Here is a 14099-nt window from a genome sequence, read left to right on the forward strand (position 1 = left end):
AAAAAAGAAGACTGAACGCGTGTTGGCCTGAGGCTGGTTTCCTCCGTGCCACAGACATGACAGGAGAACTGGAAGCGAGCTCGCTTGGTGTCAGACAGATCTGACACGCTGGCCACACTGCCTGCTTTTTCCTGCTAAATATTTGTCAGACTCCCCATTCAATTTGTAGGCCACTGTGCACTAAGCAGACCGAACAGTCTCCAAATTCTCAGCAGAGAAATGCTCCACTAAATCACATTCATAAGGGAGAACTCTGCGGTCAGAGCCCTGGAGTATACCATTGGCCTGCATAAAATTTCACTGCATCTAAACACACACAAATAAACACACACACACACACGGGCATGTGGGCACACACACACAGGTATGCACACAGGCGTGCACACACATGTACATGCACACACGCACACACGCTCACTCGCTCTTATTTCTCTGAGCCTCCTCCAGCACTCCCCTCTAACAGGGCAGGAGGGTTCCTGCTCATTATTTTCCTGCTCATTATTCAGTTCAGAATGGTGCTGCCTCCACGTCTCTGCCCAGGTCAGATGCACTGGGACCTAACCTGCAGCAGGGCCGTGCACCACAAGAGACTTCACAGAAAGAGAGAGGAGGAGAAAACTACCGAGCAGCATTCCCATCCACATCCTTGCACATTTTTTAATTAATGAAGGAATTAATTAACTTATTTACTTGCTTGCTCATTAATTATGCATTATTTACTAAGCAAAAGGCCTTATTTTACTGAAGAAGTTCAAGTCACAGATACAATGGCTGTGCCCCACCTGGGAATCAAACTTGCAGCCATCATATTAAAAGCCCACCTCTATTAACCCTTACTGCACAGTGCTGCCCCTCTGTGGTCCTGGAGACACACAGCCTCTTGCCCCAGCATTGTGGTCTTGGTTTTTCATGCCATGTCCTGCCATACTTTAATCACCAATCCACTTCACATGGAACCCTACCAGCATATATCTGATTATGCTACACTTAAACCTGAACAGGGCTAACCTGCCCTGTCTCTCTCACTTAAACATGCTTACAGGGTTTACTGTAGGAATTAATGCCAGACCTTGAGCGGCTTCACAAACATAGAATTACGGGAGTCTGAGAGGAGCAGTCCTTCCCTGCCAGGGTCATGCCAGCCACATGTCAATTCCCTAGGAAGAGAGCTCTGATGGGGCCATTTGACTGTTGTCAAATGTGGGAAATTGTGGGGAATCAGCTGTGTATACCGTACTGCACACAATGCAGTGAGCTTCTTAATAATGATTCTGACTTTGATTTCTACTTCTTGTAATCTGGAATGGACACTATGTGAGCAATCGTCAAGCAACAGGAACTTCACTTCAATAAATGTAACAATTATACCACTGTACAATACATTTTAAGAACATTAAATAACCACATTTAACCAATAGACCCTTCCTTGCAAAACTCAAAGCTGTCTTAAATGCTTCCACCCAAACCAATCTTGTGCAGAACTCTAATCTATTTAATCAAGGCCACTTGATCTCAGAGTGTCTTCCATTCCAACATGCTACACATCTGCAAATTGAGAGAAATATGTCCATTTTCAACACGATATTAAAGGGAAGTGTGGGTCAGGTGGAACCCTAAACGCATTGGGATTCTGCTCCTGGCATTCCATTTTCCCCAGCGGTGGTGACAGAACTCAGCCTCATCCGCCACAGGGACAGGACAACCTCTCCGGACTCTGTGGGAGGTTTTAGGGTCTGTGGAATGGAAGGTTGTCTGGGTCCAATCCCATTCTAAAGAGAGGCTTAACCTGACACAGTGAGTCAGCGTCGAGCTGCGTGGCCCTGGCATGGAAAAGTACTAAGAAAGGAGCAAACTGGGGGACTGGTCGCCCTTGCTTCTTAAAAAACCAAGCAGGGGGCCGGGGGAGCCATGCGGGACCCCACAAGAAAAGCTGCCAAACGCTGCTGGACACACGGAGTGGAGCCGGAGAAATGGCACAGTGGTCGAGCGGACCCCATTCTTCCGGCTCAATCTCCCGACTTTGCTCTAACCTCCAGAATCCCCTCACAGATGGAATATTCCTGATGTGGGCCAGTGCGGCCATCCCCTCCAATGCTCTGCAAAATCAATCTGCGGGAGACCGAGGGACAGGAAAATATGAGCAAATAAAGGCAAGCTGCTGAGGCCAGCTCACTGCCTCAGCGCTCACGTGGAAGGAAGAGAGAAAAGGCTGGCTGAAGTCAGGCCTAAAAGGCTCCTTTAGCCCCAGGCCTGGGAGTTCTGTGGGTGCGAGGGGTCGTCTTCAGGTTTCCCTGCACCTCACTCAAGCAGAACAGCCCTCTGTAGCCCCTTTCATTGGAAAATTAAATTTGATACTTATCTGCCAACAGCAGTCAGTGATTCCTCCTTTTCAACAGCTCAAATCTCAGCCTAAAAGGAGGAAATCTGTGTATAGCTGGAGGGTGCGCTACAGCTGGCAAAAGCTACCACTAAATCCGTGCTCTTATTAATGACGTGTTTTTCAACAAACGCAGCCCTGAAAACACCGCGAACCATCTCATTCCCAGCAAAAACCAACCTACATGCTGCAGTGCATCTGAAAAAACATTCCTGCACAACTGACTCATGCAAACAACAAAGGAAAAACTATGAAAAAGACATGAAAAACCTTCGAAAGCACTGTCTTTTCATCCACTGCTGGGCAACAAAGAGCTTTTAACATGCAGGCTGGCCGAACTTGACTGAATCATTTAAGTCGTGAAGTTTAGGTAAGTGGGTGGAAATCAACCGAGCAGAACCAATTTAATATCTTTACTGTGTCTCCGAAATTCAGCATCCAAAAGATCCTATTTTCTTGCTTGTCTCTGAGGCATGAATATAGAAATATGAAGTAGGCCTATTTGACAGATTCTTTGTGCTGGAACAGGAGCATGTGGTGTTGGCAACATTCCACTACTGAGGGCAGGAAAACAAAATGAGAAGCACGAGCTCTAGCATTGTGTCCTCTAAATACTGTCTGGGCAGCAACACACCACCGTCAAGAAGAGTTCCACACGTCACGCTAACAAGCATTACATTTTGCACGATGAATCTGAGGCACCCGTCTCCTAAAGCTTCAGTGTGCTGCAGTTTCAGCACTGGCCCATTTTGTGACTGACTGAACGCCTGAAGAATTTCACACAAAGGCATTTGAGGGACAGCTGTGCAGAAGCATGTTTGAACTGCAGAAAACCTCACCTGGAGTTTAAAATATTTCACCCAGGCAGTCCGAGTAATCCCCTCCCACGGAAGAGAAGTAACATTTAATACTTTTCAGTGTACATGCGTTTGCACATACACAGTTGCTACCAGGAGCCAAACAACAATTTTTTTACAGTTGAAACTTCTGTTGGCACAGCGATCTGTCACCTGCCAAAGTGCAACTAGGGCACTTGCATTAGTTAGTGGACATGTTGGCTTCCAGGTCACACTTTTTACTTCAAAAAGGTGGTGCTGGATGATGTCACCTGAAATTTGGAGATTAGACACTATGAAGTAAATATCGAAGGCTATCTCAAGTTCATGCCCACCCTTGACAGAACCCAATGTGGCACTACAATAGCAATATAATGCATTTAATTTGATTCCAGCCTCCAGCTCATTTTTTGTTTAGTTAAGTAAAAGATTCACCTTCAGCTGGACAATAGGCATGCAGGCTCTTTTAGCTGGAAAAGTACCCCATACTAAAACCCACTCAAGCACAGGTCAAACCCTTGACACGGTTTGTGTCATCAGGAGGTTGCGTTCACCTCGATGCCTAGCACCAACTGCTAACCCTACTCAAGAGCTTAATTACATTCAAGAAGGTCCACAAATGTTTGCAAGACAGGTTTTGCGCTAATTTTTGCTGTCAAAGCAAAACAGTAATCATAAGATTTTTGTGGCATGTTGGGCGGGAGCCATTTCAACCACCACCATTTAAAAGTGTATTTCCCCTCAGGTCTCTGGCCACATTTCACATCCCTACCATTTAAGCATAAGATTGAAACATAATTAGAATGATCTTCCAATCATGAGAAAAAAAAAACATTTTTGAACTGGTATTTGACAGGCCTTACAAATAATTACTTATTTGCACCACAGACAATGAAAAAATCATCACAACACAGGCTTTGATTTGGATTCAGCCTTGATATCATTGGTTTTGGTCTCCTTTGGTCTCTGTCATATTGATTAGAGAAGCCGTGGGAAAAGCTCAAATCAAACAGAATCTGCTTGGGCAGGGGTGTCAAACTCAATTCCAGAAACAGGGCTGAAGAGTGAGTATGAAATGAAAGGCAACATGCATACTGGCCCTCCAGGAACTGAATCTGCTCCACCCTGAACCAGACATGCAACTGATCCAATGCGAGAATACAAAATTCATCCTACTCCTTCGGCAAACCAAGTGGCTCAATGACAAGCCCCTGTGGTCAAGACGGAGTTAGTGTATGAATTCTATTAAGCAACTGCACAGATATTTTATGTATGCAACAGACTGTCAGCCCAGTTTATTTCACAATGACGGTTCTCTGCCACTGTTGAAGCTGAAGGCGAAAGTGTTCTGATTTGCCAGTTCCTTCAGAATCTTAATGAGGAGCTGTGGTCTGAAATGGAGCACCCACAGCTACCATAGAAACGCACCAGATCCTCCAAAGAAAGAGAGTACACAGGACAGAAGGAACCCAGGAGCCACTTATCTGGCCGTAATTTAGAACATCTGTGGCAAGTGGGTTTTGAAACCACAGGCGTGATCATTCTGACATTCTATGCAGATGAAGCCAGTGTAACGGGTGTAGATGTTACGTGGGTCAGCGAGCGAGCGAGTTTCGAACCTGGGTTCTCACTGCTCACTGCCAACTTCTTATGGCCAGCATCGTTGCCAGTTGAGCTAAAGGCAAATTGCCTGTCGGCAACAACGCTAGTTAACCAGGTCTCAGGGAGTGACGTAACCGCTGCAACCCGCTCAGCTACCTGCTACCCGCTACTTAACGCTTTACACAGGGCTCACATGAGCTACTCACTTCAGCTCTGCCACACTCACCCCCCTTTGACCTCCTCTTACTCCTCAGCAACCACTGGTGGCCAAGCTGCGCTTTAGCCAGTGATCCAGGTCACGGCACCAATGTAACAGGTTTGGGTCAGTGAGCGAGCGAGTTTCGAACCTGGGTTCTCACTGCTCACTGCCAACCCCTTATGGCCAGCGTTGTTGCCAGCTGAGCTAAAGGCAAATTGCCCCTAGCCTGTCAGCAACAACACTAGTTAACCAGGTCTCAGGGAGTGACATAACCGCTGCAACCCGCTCGTCTACCTGCTACCCACTAAGGCTTTAGGCAGGACTCACATGAGCTAACCACTTCAGCTCTGCCACACCAGCAGACAAATTTCAGGGGCTGACCTTGTTTGTGCCTGATCAAAACTGCACGGGAAGGCTTTGGAAGAAACCAGGCTAGTAAGAGCCCTGCTGGTAGACCATTAGTGGTATTCTTCCCCTGGACCATGCCATGACACCAGCACCCTACACAGTTATGGGGGACACTATGCCTTACTAGGTGTTGTATTCCAGATCACATCATAATCATAAATAAAATCTGGTGACCTCTGAATATGAAGCAAAAGAGCATAGCATTTCGAATCTGGACATCTAATCTCACCCTGAGGCTGGGTTTTAGAATGTCTTTCCACCAGAGCCAATGTGTGATAAGTGGTCTGACCCAAAATGTCTGTCATGCAACAGCCAAGTGTAAGACTGAATACACTGAAGTGCTTGGATGAAGTGGACTTTTCCATCAATGTTGAATACTCATCAATCACACACTGGCTTCAGAGCTCTGTCAGTGACTGTTGGGGCATGGGGGGGGGGGGGGGGGGGGAGGGTAATCGTGAAAGAAACAATTCAAGAGCCTCTACCTCATTACAAATACGGACATTAATCCTTACCAAATACAATTTTGCACGCATCCAAGTTATTAACAAGGGTGTTCAAAAGCACATTCAATGACAAGCGTAAACAAGTTACAACGAAACAACTCCACCCTTAAGCAGTATTGTGCAGCTCTCTGATCTGCTTCCTGTATCTGGCTGGATCGCTATACAAATTGCATGCTGTACACTGCGAATGACAGGTGTGCAGCCGGGACATACACGACAGCTCGAAAATGTACACCTGTACACAACACCACCGGCATCACATTTTTTGCGCTATCCCAAAAACGCGGACAAATACGAGTCATTTCTAACAGTGTCCAACTGTAACACTGCTCATGAGTAGCAAAGACGCTCTAATCATCCAGTCGGATACCTTCATCCCGCAATAAAACGTCAACTTCAAAGCGAATTTTAACAATACATACTGCAGATGTGTACTTCTGGTAACCTCTGCAGCAGCAATCCAAAACGATTTAAATGACATTATCAGACACGATAATTAACTGACAGGTTAGATGATGTACATTTTGACAAGAAGTCCAGCCAGCTTTAATGGCACGTGAGGCTTTACGCCGGTGCCTTGATGAGTTAATTGCAGTCAAGTTACAGCTTCTCCCGAGTTCGTCTCCTCCTGTTTGTTAGGTCTCTGCCAGAACACCTAACGTTAGTTAAGGTACTATGACACTAAACTAGCAAGCAATAAACTGAGAAGTTCTGCCAGCACTAGAGCGCTAATCTTTTTTTTTTCTTTGCAGGTTCATTTGCAAACACGACACACACCCAAGTAAACACGACTTAATTGACGCGTTTTTATCAATTACGTGGCTTGCTCGTTACATAGCTGTAAAGCTACGGAGCGTGCCAAACGTCTTATCCCCATTTATAAGCCAGTTAGCACGCGACCTAGCTTCGCTGAAAGACCCGGTTGTCTCGTGCATTCGGTTAATGTTCTCCAAAACAAAGCATGGGCAGCAATCGATAGATAGGTGGCTGTGAAAATTAAAACGACCATTTCAACAACACAATCTTTGCCGTCACCCCCTGCACATTCCCTACTAGACGTTTTTTTTTTCCCAAAGTAGACCTAACCTCTTAAGGAGGCTTGTCTCGAGACGGGAAAGCCCCAAATTCAATTGCAGGTTTCGTTTTGTGCTGGAAATGTGGCTAGCTAGCTGTGTCAGGCCGGACCGTGCATTCTCCCCCTGCACACGCTCGTCTCGATCCATAGGACAGGACGCGTTGGGGCTTTAGCGCCGTGGAGCGCGTGCATTCCGAGTTCCTTCTCGCTAAACAAATCAAGCTGCCTTGCAAACGAGCTGCATTCACACCCACTCAAAGACGAAAGCAATTTGGCTACTCACCCACTTTATTGCTATTTTCAAACAAAAACAGACACAGATGCTTCTTCATCTAAGTGGGGCTTGTTTGCTGCAACGTCCACGGGCTTTACTCCGGCTCCGTGTTCCACTATCGACCCGGAGCCTCCCTGTTATGTGATGCGCGGACTGGTCTGCTGGGAGAAATGTGAAGAGGTTTGTTTCGCGCTTGCTTATCTCTGCAGCGCTATCAAAGAAAAAATCGCAATGACCAGTAGAGGGCACCACACCCCTAAGATTAACCATTTGTGCGCGTCGCCATACAAGAGAAGCTATTGACACCGCCCTCTCCACACGCCTCTGTCTTTCCGAGTCAGTGGTACAAATAATTTGCGGATAGCTTAACTAATGTTAACTGTATAAAGTGTATGTCTTCTGGTTGTGCCCGTGTAAATCTAATGACTCGTTTAGTTTTTTGAATAATTCATCATTCATGCCCGAGTAAATAACTCATGAAGAGTGGGGTACGGGAGGATGTTGCATTTATTACCATGTTCTCACGACTTGTGAAATAAAAAAAAAAAAGTGAAATACAGGAATTTACTCTCTTGTCTCACAGAATGTGGGCCCTGCGATTCCAGTCAGCCAAGTGTTTGTGTGCCTCAGTATCAGGGGGTTGGCGGACCTCGATGCATTCTGACACTTACAGGTCAGAGAATTTTTCAGCACTCTCCTGAGCCTCCGGAGTTTGGGTTTTTTATTCCTTTCCCAGCATAATTTCCAGTCCTTATCAAACATTAAATTCATTTGCACGCAGGAGATATCTATGTGTCTGTACTCCCTCTCATCTTCCCAGCCACTTGCTTATTTGCAACACAGGGTGGGCTCAGATTTGTTCATGTGAGTGTCAGGACAGCTGGGAAGAGACCAGCTGTCCTGTTTTTGGTAGGGGGTGCGCCCCTACCAAAAAGGGGGGTGCACCCCCCCCCCCCCCCAATACACACACACACACTGAAACCCTTAAGAAAAGAGCAAATATACAATCACACGTGAACAAATGTGAAAAAAAGGAAACACAGAATACAGAACACATCGTGCTACAGGCTAATCATCTCACTAATTGAGTATGATTTTCCCCATGCATGACAATGATGACACGGTGAGAAGCGTGGCTGCCATGTACTGCCGATACACTGAACTAAGTAGGCTGCATAAGCACATAAGCCACGGAGTCCCTCCCAGCCAGTCAGGAACTACCTTAATAATATATCACTCTTGTGATAACAACTATGATGAAACTCACGCATATGTACTGCTGGTCCTGTGTGCACATAACTAATAGCTTTAACTAAAATAATGACAATTTAATTTGGCCTAACTTCAGCAATGACGTGCTAGTGCTACTAATGGCTAATCCCAGCTATCAAAATGTTTCAGAGGGTCAGCTTTGCCAAAAGAGGGCAAATGGGCTGTTGCCCAGGCAACAATAGCACAAAGGTGTGCACGTCTCTGGGTTGGTACCAGAGGGCTGAAAATTTGCATCCAAGGTGGGGCATACCTCTTGACCCTTGAGAAGGGTGCTTACTCAGAGATGCTTCAGCAAATACCCATCTTTACAGATGAGTCACTTCTAAGAACACACATTGCCCTGGATTAGGATGCCTGCAAAGATAATAACTGCATTTATTGATTGTCGAAATTCACAGGAAGGTTACATATACAGTGCAATATCATGAATTTCCCCAAAACAGGAAAAAAACAAACAAATGGCACTTAAAGGCAGTGTGCTGCAGTAGTATGACTGTGTAGAAACTCAATGCAGAAAGGGTGCATTTCACATGGCATTAATGAGTCTGAATCAGAACGGAGTCAGGAAGAGGCCGTGCAGCCTGTGACGATCCTCCATGTCTCACAGGGACAGTGCAGGTTCTTGTGCAGAGAGCAGTGTTGTTCTTCGTGAGCTCCCAGCTCCTCCAAACCATCACCCCTACGGTGACCTTTGACCAGACGTCGATGCCAGCCGTCCTGACTGCATGCTTGCATTTTGCCAACCCTTCACCCAACATCTTCAGGCATTCCAGGTGGAGTCAATCAGGAGGCTGGAAAGTCCCTCGACAAGACAGCAGCTGACTGTTCTCGTCTGCCTGATTACGCAATGCGTATTTGTTTGCGAGACGCACTTTGGCTGCTTTGGTTTTGAAAGGAGTGGAAAGTACGCTAAAGACAATACTTTATTTTGTTGTGATGTGACGTTTCAATGCAGCGCTGACCTTGTAAGAATGCATTCATACAAAATAAGACTTTCCAACACAAAAGCTTCTCTTTTTCATTGCGTTCCTTCTTCTGTGGAAAGGCATGTGTCCATATAAAGCATACATCTCTGCTGGCCCTCCTTGGAAATCTGGGCATGACATCAGCTGTAAGAAATCTACTCAGACATATGTCCCCTCTGCAAGTAATAGGGTTCCCTCTACAGGCTGTCTACGAGGCTACTTCCCACAGGAAACACATGTAGTTTAAATATGGAATAAACAGAGGTAATACATCTTGTAATACAGGCATGCAGGAGGTATACATATTTTCATCAAGTTATTTGTCCACAGGTATAGTCACATACAAGCTGCGGGAAAGGTGTGTAAAACAATACAATTCAATGATATACTGTATAATTATTGACTGAAAACACTAATTTCAATGTTTTTAATCTACAGTATAAAACATTCAAACATATACTGATACACTGTGTAAGAGATATTCTTTACACTTTTAATTTAATATCCTGATGGATTTTAAAACATGCCTCCAATTTTACTGCCCAGATTCTCCAAAAACATTTTCTTGGAGCTGGCAAATGGGATGAGTCACTCACATAGACAGGCTATTTTTATGAAATGCTTTTACCAAAGAGCAAGGGGAGAATTTTTAATTTTAATGAGAAATACATAATCGGTATTGACTCACTGCATGATGACTTAAACTGCATTATCTGCCCATCTCAGGAGTAACAAGCATAGCAGCTCTGACCAACAGCCCAGCGCTGCAAATGGATTTTTCCTGATTGATCATTGGCACCTTCAAAGCCATTAGCCTGCAACCTGACATCGTCTCTAAACCACACTGCCAGAAAGAACTAATAACTCTGCAGCAGAGTGCTTGTGAAAATTGAGGCCCTGAAGTTGTGAATTAGACAGAGAATCTTACTCATAAAAGGAGAATTTTTTGTCTTTTTCTTCTTCTTCAGGGAACCTTGGCCCTCAAGCCTTGTGTGACCCTGTGACTCTTAATGTCTTTGATTGGATTAGGAAAGTGAGAGAGGGCCTGTGTCAAACAATGGCAGCCTTTAGACAGCAAACACACACGGCACTGTCACTACGCCCTGGGTCACATGGTGCGCGGTCACATGATGTTGTTATAAGGCGGTACTGGGATGACCCCGTCCATGTGAGAAAAGTTTATCGCTGTCCAGCAGGGGGGACGGTTCCTCTCTGTGAGGTGTCAGAATCTGTAAGGGGAGAGAGTGCAGAGACAGAGAGCTGGTAAACTGGGATTTAGCAGTCAGGAGGTTAGGTGACTGGGATATTGGTTGCTTGAGGGAGGATGGCAGCAATTTTCTAGTCTATGTGTCCTACAAGGTCATCTATGGTGAGAGAAGAATGAGGTAGGGGTAGGGGTGGGGGTTTGAGGAGGGAGGAAAAGGTGGGGAACAGTTTACGGTAAAGTTTCCCACTTGCGGTATTTTTGTTCTGGTAAAACGACACCCAGGCAGAGGCGGGAGCTGGTGAAAAGGCAAAGAGGAGAGACGGGTAGGTGGACAGGTTTGTGGGATCTGGATTCTCATGCAGCTCTCTGTGAAATGAGGCGAGTGCATATCGCATGTAACTCTGCGGTTACAGCCCTGGGACAAGGAGCGCTGTGGGCTCAGACAGGCCACTGCCTGTGTGCCCTTCAGGAATGAATCCAGCACTCCGGTCCAAACCCCACGGCTCAGTGCGCACCCAGCCAATGTGAGTCAACACCACCTTCTTTGTTACAGACCATATAAGTGCCATTTGTAGTGGCGTCTGCTTGGCAGATGATCTTTTTCTGACTTTTATGTGTCTTACATTAGGCTCATCCTTCGGGCCAGGACAGACAGAGCTGAGCTGAGGCTTGGGTCTGGAGCCTTCACAGCCTGGGGTGATGATGGTATTCCCTATCCTGGGTCCTGAGGGCTCACTCTGCACACTGGTTTCAGTTTCAACTGCTGCTTTCAAACTAGATTCATCTGTCTGAGCTGCTGATTGAATACCTGTCTTGTTTTATCATTACCTGACAATTATCCACTTCACTTAAAAAGAGAGACGTTTCATGTCTGAGGCGTGGTAGCGCTGACAGCAAAATCTAATAAAAGATATTTCCTGATATATTATTTTAATTTCAGTTTTTTTATTTTAACTTTCAGTTTTTTTGTTCAGCAAGATATGATTCTGTCATACACAGTGTGACCCCGGGACCTGAGCTGGGAAAGAGGGGGTCGGGGGAACACTTCCTGCCAGAGATTTGGGAGATCTGATTCACAGCCTTTGAAGATCTGAAGCCCCCCAAACAGCTAAAGCATCAATTCTCTTCACTAAGAAAAAAGGGAACCGAGAGTGTATTTGAGCATTGAATGATATCACCAACAGGAAAAAAATGAAATGGTGGACTCTATTGACATTTGAAAGTAGATTTATCAAGGGGCTATTAATGTACATATATGTGTCGAAAGAATAATGAGACAGACATCAGTGAGGACAGGAAATGGTACTCATGAATAGATTTTCCATATGCAATCACTAGCCCCCGTATCCTGACTACTTACAGATGTTCAGATCTGAGTCACTGTTGCAGCTCTTACCACAGCCTAGTTAATTCATCCTCTGGTAACTCCACACAGTCCGCTCACATTAGCATATTCGAAAGGAAATAAAGGTAGACAAGAGTCTCCTTTATTTATTCCTAACAGTTTTTAATTTGCATCCCTCCATACATTAAGCCCACCAGCTCAAATGGAGGAATACACTCACACTGAGTTTAAGTGAAGTAAGTTGTTGCTTGAAGTGGGAGGAGTTAAGCTGAAGGAAACAAAATATCACCTGCAAGGCTACTGTCAAAAAGTTTGTCATATTCTGAGACTAAAATTAATATGTTCTCCATGCTGACAGGCAGGATAGATGCAACGTGATCACCAGTTTGACTGACACTGATTAAATCCCCCTCACTACCTGTTCGGATGTTTCTCAGCAGACGGGAGCGCATTAAAAATAGAGCGGAGGTCTGTTTTGGCACAATGCAAGATCTTGCATCAAAATAGACGGCTGTGTTAAAGTTTGCAGAGCTCTCGTTCAAAAGAATGGCGTCTGGTTGCATATAAAGCAGTATAGCGCACCCTTATTGGTAATAAATAGTAGAACTGTCCATCACTGTTATGTGACCTCAGGGGAAGAAGGAAAACAGGACAAAATGTCCCCTGGAGTGTTAATATGTTAGTTAATGGTAAAAGACTGGAACAAATCCTGAAAAATACTGCATCAGAGCATATCTTTTTGAAACATGTTTGCCCAAAACTGCATGTTTAGCTTTCCTTTTTCAAGACTGTCACTCTGGGCTTGCAGTACATTCCTTGCCCTGTTTGCCACTGCATTATAAATTTTGTTGTTGTATTTGCTATGTTAATGATTGCAATTTTATAAAATTGCTTCTCTGTAATGCGCTGTGAGACATTTGCTTTTTCTCCAAATCCTATACTAAGTCACATTTGATTGATTAAATGATTGTGTGTCATTCGTGCTCAGTTTAAAGAACATTAAAATATGTTTGAATGTCTGCATTTATGCATGTTGGGCATACTGATGATGGAGGAGCCTAAGACAGATATAACTATCAGCAAGGTGTTGGGCCTAAAACTGTTTTTTGACACACAAAGCTTCATGGTAGGATAAATGTTTCACTCTTTTTTTTCAAGCAAGTAAAGTATTGCAAACAACTTTTAAAATGTTCCCAACTTGCAGCACAACAGGATAGCTCATTAACATATTCTTGTCAACAAGCCATGTGACAATGCCATGCTCAATCACACACTCTGTGATTGATTGACTTCCCTGAGCTGCGGTGTCAGGGTTATATTTACTCTGCCTGGGGATATGTTTTGCTCGATGTTCCCTGCAGGGAAGTTAGAGAGCATGAGATTTAATCCCTTATCTTTGGCTCATCTGCAATCCTGCCCATCTCCCTGCACCACAGAAACCAAAGAGAAGGAAGCAATCCATAACCAACACACTGTGATGAGAGGAAAATTAAAAACATACACTGACTGAGGTCTGGAAGCAACTGTAGGACAGGAAGACAGGCTGACAGTGTGAAATATATCCAACAGCATGTGCGTGTGAGATTTCTGTAGCATTTCCGTGTCTTTATCCAATCTGAGCTGTGGCCACACTCCTGCAGCAGTACCCCTCACATGGGGCAAACACCTCAACCCTCTGCAATACAGTGATCATACATACACAGAACTTGACCTTGTCCTTCTGTGACATCACTTGTACATGTCATACTGCACAGGTGTTGTTTATTTAGTATTGATTCTCAGTGTTTGCTATATTCAGATTCTAATACATGCCAGCTCTACTACATGTGTGCAAACTAAGTAAAGCCTGACCCATTTCACTGCAGGATTCCAGTTCTAATGTGTTGTCAAACTGTCACATAATTCAAGGGTTTTTGTTTTCACTGGCATGAACATTCAACTATCCACACACACACAGACACACACACACACACACATTCTCTCTAACACACACCACACCCACTGACTAGCAAACTTAATGTTTTTTTTTTTTT

At 44.8% G+C, this 14099-nt stretch overlaps 1 long non-coding RNA gene across 1 annotated transcript in view; it reads right to left on the reverse strand.

Annotated features, from left to right (window-relative positions):
* LOC118774028 overlaps positions 1–7433 on the reverse strand; it is a 50253-nt gene extending 42820 nt beyond the window's left edge. The window contains exon 1 of the long non-coding RNA XR_005004801.1: positions 7287–7433. This is a non-coding gene — a long non-coding RNA (uncharacterized LOC118774028). The remainder of the gene's footprint in view (positions 1–7286) is intronic.
* Positions 7434–14099: the final 6666 nt, after the last annotated feature.

Source organism: Megalops cyprinoides, chromosome 3 (assembly GCF_013368585.1).
Source record: "Megalops cyprinoides isolate fMegCyp1 chromosome 3, fMegCyp1.pri, whole genome shotgun sequence".
NCBI lineage: Eukaryota > Metazoa > Chordata > Actinopteri > Elopiformes > Megalopidae > Megalops > Megalops cyprinoides.